Raw genomic sequence first — 13,625 nt, forward strand, 5'->3', positions numbered from 1 at the left:
GAGGGCAAGAAGAGACGGAAGAAAGAGGCAGATCACTCCAGCATGGTAGGTGGAGGTTTTAATAAGCAAGGGAATTTATACACAGATGGTATTAACAACACCGTACTCTCCAGATTATGGCCTTGAAACAGCTCCTAGTGTGGGAATGGTGGGCAGAATGTACATTCCAAGGACGGGAGGGAGTGAGGAGCCTCCGACTTCCTGTGTCCAGCTTGCGGGTTAACCGGCGGTCACACCCTCTAGCTGACCTTCTTCAACAACGTCATGTTGGCTGTGGGTACTTTAGAAGATTCAATTGCATAATAATGTCTTAGGTTCTTTGGAAAATGAGGGCCAGCACTATAAATATTCTCAGATGGATATAATATCCTTATTGTTAAGGAGCAAGCACCTTGTGTACCTCCAAGAAGAAAAGATGGCACAGCCATAGTTGCCAGTTATATAAACTTAGTAACATAAGAGACAATGTTGTTGATAATCATTTTTAGTTTTTCATTTGTCTCAAGAGAATTTGTAATTGCTATGGAAGCATTTTTATGATGGTTGCTTTAAAATTCTTGTCAGATAATTCCAGTATCTGATTAATTTCAGTGTTGGTGGCTGGGGTTTGTCTTTACTCATTTACGGTGTGATTTTCCTGGTTCGTGGTATGATCAGTGATATTCGATTGTATCCTGGACATTTTGGATATTATTTTTTGAGAATTTGGATCCTATCTAATCTTTTTTTTAGTAGGTAGTCCTCCTGTTGAGGTGTAGCTTAAGTGAGGGCTGGATGGGTGTATATGTCCAGCTTCCTAAAGGGGCTCTGCCAACAGCAGAAGTAGAGAGCTGGCTCACATTGTTTACGTGCAAGAGGATGCTCCCCACTTTGTCCTACTGATACTGGGGTAGGGTGGAAGATCGGCTTCCTACTCAGCCCCCCTAAAACCATCGGGTGGGAGAAATGCAGTGTTTCTTTTGGAGTTTGCCTGGAGTAAGGCAGTATTACCAAAAAGGTTTTCTGTTGATATAGGTTACCCCTTTCCTAGTATTTTGGCTAGGGGGAATAGGCTCTTCTTCAAGTAAATTTTTTGTCTGTTCATGTTGGTGGTTTCTGGTTTGAGGCTTCTGCCATGTCTGGAACATATGTTCTCGAATTCTTAGTTTTAAGAGAGAGGAACTCTGCCTCTCTAAGAGGTAGAAATGGGGCTACTCTATCTTGGAACTATAATAGAAGTCCCTGCAACCATTTTTAAAGAATTCTTTGACATTCAATTTGGTCAGAATATGTCCGTGGACCTTGCTGTAGGAGTAGTGTGTGTGTGTGTGTGTGTGTGTGTGTGTGTGTGTGTGTACAAAGATAACTTTGAATGTTTTAAATTTTCCTTCCCCTAATACCTATTTATCTTTTGCCTTCCTTTCTTACACACACACACACACACACACACACTCACACTTCTTTTGTGTTGTTGTTGATCTGCCTTGCAAGTTTACGTACACTTTTCTCCTACCCCCACTCCAAGCTTACTCTAAATCTTGCCCAGTAATTTATTGACTTAGGGTGGCTGGAAAAAAATCAAGAGCATTAACTTTTTTTTCTGCAAAAAGCTTTATTATTTACATTTCGTTCACAGCTTGGGAGAAGGCCCCAGGGTGATTAAAAAGCTGCCTAGTGGCTGCAGAGAGAGGCTTCAGGCAGAAGCCCTGACACCAGAGGGGTGCCAGAGGGGCTCCTCAAGGGCCGCTGGTCTGAGGAGGTTCCTATTGGTGCTCGAGGGTGAGCCTGTTGAGCAGATACTCTCCCAGCCCAGCCTGGGGGCCACCAGCTGGTGGAGATTAGTCAGGTGGGCGCCATCTTCTTGATGAGTTTCACCTGCTCACCCCTGAAGTAGCTCTCCAGGAAGTCAGAGAGCTGGGAGTCTGCGCAGGCAGAACCCAGGGTGTGCAGATATAAAAGGGCCTGGTTCAGGTTCTTCTCCACGACCACGGTGGCTTCCATAGCGTCTGCGGTTTTACCCCACTCGTGTTGGAACGGCTTGTGCACTGTACGTCCTGGAAGAGGGCACAGCTGCCGTGCTGGTTTTGTATCTTCAAGAGATGTATGTTTTGTATCTCCAACTTGCTGAAGAAGTGGCCCACGTCTTCCCGAGCCACATCATTGTGGTCGAAATAGAAGCCCAGAGAGAGGTAAGTGTAGGGGGCCTGCAGATGCATGGTGACCAGGCAGTTCACTGCGGCCTCCACCTCGGTGGAATAATTCTGAGGAATCTGGGGAGGTCGTGGTTGATCGACAATAGGGAGCTAAGCTCAAAAAACAGTGTTGGCTGGTCCTGGAAGCTGAAGGCGGCTGAGTGATTGGTTCCAAAGGTTGCGATTGGAAAGGAGGTTGGAGGGTGGTCGGAGGCTGGAAGCAGGGGCGTCCCTGGGTCTGTTTTGTCTAAACACTGTTGAAGCAAGAGACAGACCTTCCAGGCCACCGGGCCGCACTGCCAAGAGTATTAACTTTTTAACTCGGGTTCCCTCATCAGGTAATCCCAAACAGCTGTCTGTTATTTTGCATCAATTTGATCATTTTCTATGGTACTGAAATTTTGTCTTAGTGGCCTTGAATGGAGAATTTCTTGAGCTAAAGACTCTGACTATTCACCTTTGTATCTGTAGCATCTGGGCTCAGTTCCTGGTACCTCCCAGATTCTCAGTGATTATTTGTTGAATAAGGTGTCCATACAAGCACATTTTCCATTCACTCCTGCCTCTGATTGGAATCCTTTCTTTGCACATCCTCATATGCAGCTTAATTTATATGAGAGAGAAAGGTATGGCCTACATGATGTTGAACTATCTCACTGTGCAATCTTGGTAGTTCAGTGTTTCATTTGTCCGTTGGTGTGTAATAAGCTATGTCAAAACTTGGTGGCTTAAAACAACAATGATTTTGCAATTTGGATAGGGTTTGGTTGAGCTAATCTCTGCTCCATGTGCTACCAGCTGGGGTGTTTTAACTGGGGCTGGAGGATATACTTCCCAAATGGCTCACTTACATAACTGGCAAGTTGGTACTGGCTGTTGGCTGGGAGCTCAACTGACACTGTGAGCCAAAGGTCTTGATTATTGGGCTTCCCTGGTGATGCAGTGATTGAGAGTCTGCCTGCTGATGCAGGGGACACGGGTTTGTGCCCCGGTCCGGGAGGATCCCACATGCCGTGGAGCAGCTAGGCCGGTGAGCCATGGCCGCTGAGCCTGCGCTTCCGGAGCCTGTGCTCTGCAAGGGGAGAGGCCACGGCAGTGAGAGGCCAGCGTACCGCCAAAAAAAAAAAAAGAAAAAAAAAGGTCTTGATTATTTTCCACAAGAGCCTCTCCACATGGCTGCTTGGGCTTTCTTACAACATGATGGCTAGATTTCGAGATGTAGAAACAGCCCAGCCTTCTTAATACCTGGCTTAGAATACTCATAATATTTCTTTCTCTGCATTCTATTGGCCAATTTAGTCTTAGACTCAGCAGATACAAGGGGGAGGAATGTAAGTTGCACATTTTTATTTATTTATTTATTTTGCAGTACACGGGCCTCTCACTGCTGTGGCCTCTCCCGCCGCGGAGCACAGGCTCTGGACGCACAGGCTCTGGACGCACAGGCTCAGCGGCCATGGCTCACGGGCCCAGCCACTCCGAGGCATGTGGGATCCTCCCAGACCGGGGCACGAACCCGTGTCCCCTGCATCGGCAGGCGGACTCTCAACCACTGCGCCACCAGGGAAGCCCCAAGGGAACTGTAAGTTGTACCTCTTTATGGGAGGAGCAGCTTGTACATATAGGGAGGGGCAGAATTATTGGGGGCCATCTTTGGAGAGTAACTTTAACTTTCTGCTGCAAAATTTCTTTATCTGTCAAATATGAAATTGAGAGAGGGCAACAATAACACATACATCATAGAGTTGCTACAAAAAGTATAGGAGATGCCATATATTTTGCATTTAGAATGATTCCTGGCACATAGTAAGTAGTTGATACATTTTAACTAATTAGGATAATTTTTGTTGCTATGAGAATGAAAAATTCCTGCACAACACTAAGTTAGAGAAGAACATACTTTTTCCTCCATGGAAGTTATGATATCTTCTCATAATGCCAGTTAGATGATTTTACTGGTTAGTATTTCCTTTGACAGCTTTAATTACCATATTCTCTTTGATTTGCTTCCTCTAGACTGAATTTTTTTTTTTTTTAAAGATCTCAAATCAGTAGCCTTCAAATGAAAGGAATAACCCACAGTTCTGTAGTATAATGACTTGGTGTCTCTGTTGGAATCCTTTTTCTTTTTATACTTACTTGCAGGTATTTTTCTTACACTTTGAGAAAGCAGTCCTCTGTAGAGATAGAATGAATGATACAGGAATGACATGCCCTTGGAAACTGCTCCTGTTTCTCTCTTTGGAAACACGGGTGTGCAGTTAGTCCTTTGGAAATTTACAGGTCAGCAGAGCTCATCAGCCAGATAAATCCAAAGAATAACCAGTGGGGCCAGATAAATTTCAAGTCAAGTAATCTCTGCATTAATGTAAGTTAATTTCTTATTTCTACACCAGAGATGGGGATTGATGCTAAACAATATGAAACTACAATTATGTAAATTCACTATTTTTAGCCGTTGAAATGTTAGCCAAGTCAAACTTTTCATTCACCAGTGCATGGTGTCTTTGTAACTATCTTAATTTATATATAAAGAAAGCAATCAGGTTTGTGCCATATTCTCATAACACTGCTAATTTCCGTTCTTTTGTTTTGATTCTATGTCCAGACCTGTAATTTTTCCAAGTGATTAAGACCACAGGTTATTCCTTCTACAGCTGACATTTCCTTTCTGTGATTATTCATCTCTTTGGTTCTTTTAACAGCCATGTTTTATTAATGATCATTTACCGTGCAGTAATAAACTCTGTCATTTAGTTCTTCTGGAATTTTCTGATCCTTGATTACAGTGTAACATATTGCCTGATTAATTTCTCATCATTGCTGTTTTTAGCTTCTGCATGCACTAGTTAAGGTTATTTCTTCCCGTTTTGGCTTTTCTACCCCCTGAGCATTTTCATTTACAACAACCTTATTAGTTGTCTCCAACTTCTCCCACTTCCTTTTTGCATTCCTTGATAGCACAGAGCGTATACAGAATCCCTATGAACGGTTACCATTTACTCTTGTTTCCATCTAGCACAGAAGTTCTCAGATTGTAGTGTAACTTAGAAGCACCTAGAGGGCTTTTTATTTATTTTATTTTATTTTTACATCTTTATTGGAGTATAATTGCTTTACAATGGTGTGTTAGTTTCTGCTTTATAACAAAGTGAATCAACTATACATATACATATGTTCCCACATCTCTTCCCTCTTGCATCTCCCTCCCTCCCCCCTCCCTATCCCACCCCTCTAGGTGGTCACAAAGCACGGAGCTGATCTCCCTGTGCTATGCGGCTGCTTCCCACTAGCTATCTATTTTACGTTTGGTAGTGCTTTTTAAAACATAGATAGTTTGCTGGGCGCTTCTCCCAGAGTAGGTCTGGGTGTGGACAGAGAATTCACATTTCTAACAAGTTCCCAGGGATGCTGATGTTGCCTCCCCAGAATCAAGCCTTGAGAACCGCTGGCATAGCAGATCAGCATAGCGGTTAAGAGACTAGGCTCTGGGTTTTGCTGATATGGGTTCAGATCACAGTTCTGCCACTTAACTTTCCAAATCATATGACCTTGGGAAAGCTAAGGTCTCACAACTTAATCTTTGTAAACTGCAGTTTCCACATTTGTAAAATGGAAAGAGAACCAACCTTCTAAACTTGTAAGGATTAGGTGAATTGATCCATGGAAAGCACGGAGTACAGTGGCAAGATGTAAACACTCAATAAAATGTTAGCTATTGGTGTTTTTTAACCAGGTGTGAGGAATTAATGTTCAAGCTCAATTACTAAAATTAAGAAAATGTGGCTCCTCTAGCAAATTGGTCATTTATCTCTGGAACTTGATTTTTTTTATACTGCTGAGGTACAAATGCTATTTTTTTTTTTTTTTTTTTTTAAGATTGGCTATGTGGACAGAAAGATTCAGTAGAAAGATCATGAGATTTGGAGTCAGGAAAATGCCTGGGTTCCAGTCTAGACTCTTACTATTCCTAGCTTTGTGAGTCATAGCAATTTTCTTCATCTCTCTGATCCAAGTTTCCTCTAAATATCTTCTAAAGTGGTGATATAAATGGTAAGGACTGTTGTATGGATCAAATGAGCTAGATCGTTTGAAAGTTTTTTTATTTTAATATTCAGTACAAGTATAGTTATTGTTAGTTTTATTGAGAATAAAAGGGTCTAGAGCAACTTTAAAAATTTTTTATTGGGGTATGGTTGATTTACAATGTTGGGTTAGTTTCAGGTGTACAGCTAGAGCAGTTTTTTTTTTTTTTTTTTTTTTTTTTTGTGGTACACAGGCCTCTCACTGTTGTGGCCTCTCCTGTTGCGGAGCACAGGCTCCGGATGCACAGGCTCAGTGGCCATGGCTCCTGGGCCCAGCCGCTCCGCTGCATGTGGGATCTTCCCGGACCGGGGCACGAACCCGTGTCCCCTGCATCGGCAGGCGGACTCTCAACCACTGCGCCGCCAGGGAAGCCCTAGAGCAATTTTTTATTGTACTTATTATCATCATGAAAATTTATCCTTCTGTAGAGTGACAGTTATGGAAAACCTTTTCCATTGTAATTATTTTGAGGTGGTGGTGACTCTAACTGGGAATTGTGGAATACTTGGATACCTGGATATGTTAGTTTCTATTAGTAATCTAGCCAGATTCCTTTCTTATTGGCTGAAATGCTGGTTCATTTTTCAGACACCTTACCTGGAAGGAATTAACATCTGAATGACCATATTTCAAAATGATGCAAGAAGAAAGAAAAAAAATTATGTTATAGCTGATAATGATTGGACCAAAAGCATATTTAAGAAAACTTTGCCCCCAATGGTGTGAGTTGCTGAGTTTTGATAATAGGTTTTGGATGAAAATCAGGGGCTCATTTTCAGTTTGGGACTATAAGATTTCTTTCAGAAGAGGAAGGAAATGTCATTTAATCAAAGTTTTAATAATGTAGCTCTAAACACTCTGTTAGGTGCTATGGGAGATATCAAAATGAGCCACACACACTTCATGCTTTGGATGAGTTTTCTCTTGCAGAAAGCAAAAAAATCACTACATGTGTCATAAAGAAGGTCAAGTCAGAGGGCTGAAAGCGTGTAAAGGAAGAAGAGATTATTTCTGGCTGGAGGATCAGCCCCCTCCCCCCTTTCAGGCCACACGCTGAGCCACATTAAGCCCATGTATCTGAGTATCATAAGGAACCTGGAAAGAACTTGGTGAGCACAATTTATTGACCTTCACAGAGGATTATATTTAAACCATCTCAGACAGATGAGACTCTATCCTCCACTGGGGGAAGAAATCCTTCCCTTGAAGGAGATTCTATAACCTTCTTTATGAACTCATTTCAGTATTTAACAGCCTTTGCTGGCTGCTGAGAAACCTGCTTTAACTCCCACACAGCCATCAGCATTTGTCCTCTCTGGACTTGCTGAACACAGACTTGTATCTTTATGTTAGGCAACCATCATCCTATCTCCAGGGACCCTCATGTCATTGCCTCATTAGTTGATTAAACAATTAAATAAAAAATCCGGGGGTCAGGATATAGCCCTGGTTAAGAGTATTGAGAGGCAGACAGTTTTGGACTAGAGTCCTGGCTCCTTCGCTTTCTTGTCCTAGAACCTTGGGCAAGGTTACTTGAAACCTCTGAGCCTCAATTTTCCAACCTATAGAATGGGAATAATAACATATTTACCTCTCAGGGTTGTTGTGAAGATTAAATTGAAAAGATGTGTGTTTTGGGGCAAAGTACATGAAATCATTAATGTGTGACTATTTTGACCAACAAAAAATAGCAATCTTATGTGGTTCAAGCTAATCAATGACTTAGTGAAGTACCTAGAATCTACCAAAGACTCAACATTAATAGCATTTTTTAGAAACAAAAGAAAGGATTTATTATTGTTGTTTTTTTTTTGTTACTACATTGTTCTCATTAATATTATCATGGTCTACAATATCCAGGCCCAGTGCTGGAGGATATTCCTGCAGATGAACCATTACAAAATGGTGAGCACATTGATTATGGAGCTGTGTTTGATACCATAAGTGTGTGGACAATAGAGCATCTGGGTTGGCCTGCAGAAGCTAGAGAAGGCTCCAGAGAGGTGGCAGCATTTGACACTGGGCCTTGTATAGTGAGTTGGAGATTTCTAGGTAGAAAACCGATGGTGGGATCCCACACAGAAGCAAGAGCCTGCACCCAAGGCACAGAGGTGGGAGAGGATGTGGGAGATTGAGGAACCTGTCTGGATTCCATATGGCAAGTGTAAAATAGGACTCTGGGGGTGGAAGGAATTGAGAGCAGAGAGAGGAGGAGGGGCACGGCTTGAAAGAAATGGAGGTTTTACTGGAGAAGTGTCATGATGGGTTTTGCAAGTTTGAGAGGTTCTTCTGGAGATTTCGAAGAGAATGATTGGCCTGGAGAAAGTGTAGAAGCAGAGACATGTAAGAAGGCTAATGCAGCAGCCCAGCTGAGAGGTGGTGTAGGGCAGCAGCAGTGTGCTGGGAGGTGAGTGAATGAAAATGATGTATTTCCAACCTATGTTGTAAAGGTCCTAGTGATGGGAAGGCTAAGGGAGGAGGGTGATGGGGAAGTTGACTGCTGGGTGTACAGGAGCAGGACTAGGGCATGGGAAATGGGTGGGAGAGGGGTGAGAGGATAATGAGTGAGTCTGGGGGTATGTTGCATCCCCTGTATGTGAGAGCTTTCCATTTCCTCTGATTTCCCGGAGCCTGTTGTTTCTGTTCTGACTGCAGCACAAGGTGTTAACGCTCTCATGGGCACCACAGGGACTCATGAGACCCTTCCTTGTTGGGGCATTTTGACAGCACAGATTATACTTTGCTTTTCTGAGGTCACCAGGGTCTTGCCTCCCCAAGGGGTCATAAATCTGTGATGAGGCAATGGTTGATAAGTAAAAAAAAGTAGCTAACTTTAATGAAGAAATAGAGTGCTTACTGTTTTTAAAAAATTTTTTTAAATTGAAGTATAGTTGATTTTACAATGTTAATTTCTGCTGTACAGCAAAGTGATTCAATTATACATACATATATATAGTACATTCTTCTTTATATTCTTTTCTGTTATGGTTTATCCCAGGATATTGAATATATTCCCTGTGCTATACAGTAGGGCCTTGTTTTTTATCCATTCTGTATATAATAGTTTGCATCTACTAACCCCAAATTCCTAGTCCATCCCTCCCCCATCCCTCATCCCCCATCCCCCTTGGCAACCACAAGTCTGTTCTCTATGTCTGTGAGTCTGTTTCTGTTTCATAGATAGGTTCATTTGTGCCATATTTTGGATTCCACAGTAAGTGATATCATATGGTATTTTTCTTTTTCTATTGACATGTACTTGATTTAGAATCTTGTGTTAATTTCTGCTGTACAGCAAAGTGATTCAGTTATACACATATACATTTTTTAATATTCTTTTCCATTATGGTTTATCATAGGATATTGAATATAGTTCTCTGTGCTATACAGTAGGGCCTTTTTCTTTATCCATTCTGCATATAAAAGCTTACATCTAACCCCAACCTCCCACTCCATCCCTCCCCCAACCCCTCCCCCTTTGCAACCACCAGTCTGTTCTCTATGTCTGTGATTCTGCTTCTGTTTCATAGATAGGTTCATTTATGTCATATCTTAGATTCCACAAATAAGTGATATCATATGATATTTGTCTTTCTCCTTCTGACTGACTTCACTTAGCATGATAATCTGTAGGTGCATCCATGTTGCTGCAAATGGCATCAGTTTGTCCTTTTTGATGGCTGAGTAGTAGTCCATTGTGTATATGTACCACCTCTTCTTTCTCCATTCATCAGTTGATGGACATTTAGGTTGTTTCCATCTCTTGGCTATTGTAAATAGTGCTGCTATGAACATAGGGGTGCATGTATCTTTTTGAATTATAGTTTTGTCTGGATACATGCCCAAGAGTGGGATTGCTTTATCATATGGTAATTCTATTTTTATTCTCTGGCGGACCTCCATACTGTTTTCCACAGTGGCTGCACCAACTTATATTCCCACCAACAGTGTAGGAGTGTTCCCTTTTCTCCACATCCTCTCTAGCATTTGTTACCTGTCGAGTTCTTAATGATGGCCATTCTGATCGGTGTGAGATGGGAACTCATTGTAGTTCTGACTTGCATTTCTCTAATAATTAGTGATGTTGAGCATCTTTTCATGTGCCTATTGGCCATCTGGATGTCTTCGTTGGAGAAATGTCTATTTAGGTCTTCTACCCATTTTTGGATAGGGTTGTCTGTTTTTTGTTGTTGAGTTGTATAAGCTGTTTGTATATTTTGGAAATTAAGCCCTTGTCGGTCACATCATTTGCAAATATTTTCTCCCATTCTGTAGGTTGCCTTTTCATTTTATCGATGGTTTCCTTTGCTGTGCAAAAGCTTGTAAGTTTGATTGGGCCCCATTTGTTTATTTCTGTTCTTATTTCTATTGCCTTGGGAGACTGACCTAACAAAACATTGGTACAATTTATGTCAGAGACTGTTTTGCCTATGTTCCCTTCTAGGAGTTTTATGCTGTCATGTCTTATGTGTAAGTCTTTAAGCCATTTTGAGTTTATTTTTGTATATGGTGAGAGGGTGTGTTCTAACTTCAGTGATTTATATGTGGCTGTCCAACTTTCCCAACACCACTTGCTATAGAGGCTGTCTTTTTCCAATTGTATATATATATATATTTTTAATTTTTATTGGAATATAGTTGATTTACAATGTTGTATTAGTTTCACGTGTACAGGAAAGAGCATCAGTTATACATATACATATATCCACTCTTTTTTAGATTCTTTTCCCATATAGGCTATTACAGAGTATTGAGTAGAGTTCCCTGTGCTATACACTAGGTCCTTATTAGTTATTTATTTTATATATAGTACTGTGTATATGTCAATCCCAATCTCCCAATTTATCCACCCCCCCTTACCCCCTGGTAATCATAAGTTTGTTTTCTACATCTGTAACTCTGTTTCTGTTTTGTAGATAAGTTCATTTGTACCCTTTGTTTAGATTCCACATATAAGTGGTATCATATGACACTTGTCTTTCTCTGTCTGACTTACTTCACTCAGTATGACAATATCTAGGTCCATCCATGTTGCTACAAATGACATTATTTCGTTCTTTTTTTATGGCTGAGTAATATTCCATTGTATATATGTACCACATCTTTATCCATTCCTCTGTTGATGAACATTAAGGTTGATTCTGTGTTCTGGCTATTGTAAATACTGCTGCAATAAACATTGGGGTGCATGTATCTTTTCGAATTATGGTTTTCTCCAGAAATATACCCAGGAGTGGGATTGCTGGATCATATAGTAGCTCTATTTTTACTTTTTTAAGGAACCTCCATACTGTTCTCCATAGTGGCTGTACCAGCTTACATTCCCACCCACAGTTTCTACTGTTTGTAGATTTTTTGATGATGGCCATTTTGACCGGTGTGAGGTGATACCTCATTGTAGTTTTGATATGCATTTCTCTAATGATTAGTGATGTTGAGCATCGTTTCATGGGCTTTTTAGCCATCTGTATGTCTTCTTTGGAGAAATGTCTGTTCAGATCTTCTGCCCATTTTTTGATTGGATTGTTTGTTTTTTTGATACTGAGCTGCATGAGCTGTTTGTTTATTTCTGTTTTTATTTTCATTACTCTAGGAGGTGGATCAAAAAAGATCTTGCTGCAATTTATGTCAAAGACTGTTCTGCCTGTGTTTTCCTCTAAGAGTTCTATATTTAGGTCTTTAATCCATTTTGAGTTTATTTTTGTGTATGGTATTAGGGAGTGTTCTAATTTCATTCGTTTACATGTAGCTGTTCAGTTTTCCCAGCACCATTTATTGAAGAGGCTGTCTTTTCTCCACTGTATATTCTCGCTTCCTTTATCAAAGATAAGGTGACCATAAGTGCATGGGTTTTTTTCTGGACTTTCTATCCTGTCCCATTGGTCTATATTTCTGTTTTTGTGCCAGTTCCATACTGTTTTGGTTATTGTAGCTTTCCAATATCGTCTGAAGTCAGGGAGCCTGATTCCTCCAGCTCCATTTTTCTTTCTCAAGATTGCTTTGGCTACTCATAGTCTTTTGTGTTTCCATACAAATTGTAAAGTTTTCTGTTCTAATACTGTGAAAAATGCCATTGGTAATTTGGGAGGGATTGTATTGAATCTGTAGATTGCTTTGTGTAGTGTAGTCATTTTCACAATATTGATTCTTCCAAGAACATTGTAATAATTTCCATTTGTTTGTGTTATCTTTTATTTCTTTCATCAGTATCTTATAGTCTTCTGAGTACAGGTCTTTTGCCTCCTTAGGTAGGTTTATTCCTAGGTATTTTATTCTTTTTGATGCGATGGTAAATGGGATTGTTTTCTTGATTTCTATTTCTGATTTTTCATCATTAGTGTAGAGGAATGCAAGAGATTTCTGAGTATTAATTTTGTATCCTGCAACTTTACCAAATTCATTGATGAGCTCTAGTAGTTTTCTGGTGGACTCTTTAGAATTTTCTATGTATAGTATCATGTCATCTGGAAACAGTGACAGTTTTACCTCTTCTTTTCCAGTTTGGATTCCTTTTATTTCTTTTTCTTCTCTGATTGCCATTTCTAGGACTTCCAAAACTATGTTGAATAGTGGTGAGAGTGGACATATTTGTCTTGTTCCTGATCTTAGAGGAAATGTTTTCATTTTTTCACTATTGAGAGTGTTGTTTGCTGTGGGTTTGTCATGTATGGCCTTTAATATGTATTATGTATTAAGTAGTTTCCTTCTTTGCCCACTATCTGGAGAGTTTTTATCATAAATGGGTATTGAATTTTGTCAAAAGCTTTTTTTTTATTTAACAAATTTAATCAGTTATACATATACATATGTTCCCATATCCCCTCCCTTTTGCGTCTCCCCTCCCGCCCTCCCTATCCCACCCCTCCAGGTGGTCACAAAGCACCGAGCTGATCTCCCTGTGCTATGCGGCTGCTTCCCACTAGCTATCTACCTTACGTTTGGTAGTGTATATATGTCCATGCCACTCTTTCGCTTTGTCACATCAAAAGCTTTTTTTGCGTCTATTGGTATGATCATATGGTTTTTATTCTTCAGTTTGTTGATATGGTGTATGACACAGATTGATTTGTGGATATTGAAAAATCCTTGCATCCCTGGGATAAATCCCACTTGATCATGGTGTTTGATCCTTTTAATGTGTTGTTGGATTCGGTTTGCTATTATTTTGTTGAGGAATTTTGCGTCTATGTTCATCAGTGATATTGGCCTGTAATTTTCTCTTTTTTTGTGATATCTTTGTCTTGTTTTGATATCAGGGTGATGGTGGCCTTGTAGAATGAGCTTGGTAGTGTTCCTTCCTCTTCAGTTTTTTGGAAGAGTTTCATAGGGGTAGGTGTTACCTCTTCTTTAAATGTTTTATAGCATTTG

At 40.5% G+C, this 13,625-nt stretch overlaps 1 pseudogene; it reads right to left on the reverse strand.

Annotated features, from left to right (window-relative positions):
- Positions 1 to 1,672: 1,672 nt before the first annotated feature.
- On the reverse strand, positions 1,673 to 5,639 carry LOC132491636 (ferritin light chain-like; annotated as a pseudogene).
- Between the last annotated feature and the right edge of the window lie 7,986 nt (positions 5,640 to 13,625).

The sequence above is a fragment of the Mesoplodon densirostris genome, chromosome 6 (genome assembly GCF_025265405.1).
Source record: "Mesoplodon densirostris isolate mMesDen1 chromosome 6, mMesDen1 primary haplotype, whole genome shotgun sequence".
In the NCBI taxonomy this organism is placed as follows: domain Eukaryota; kingdom Metazoa; phylum Chordata; class Mammalia; order Artiodactyla; family Ziphiidae; genus Mesoplodon; species Mesoplodon densirostris.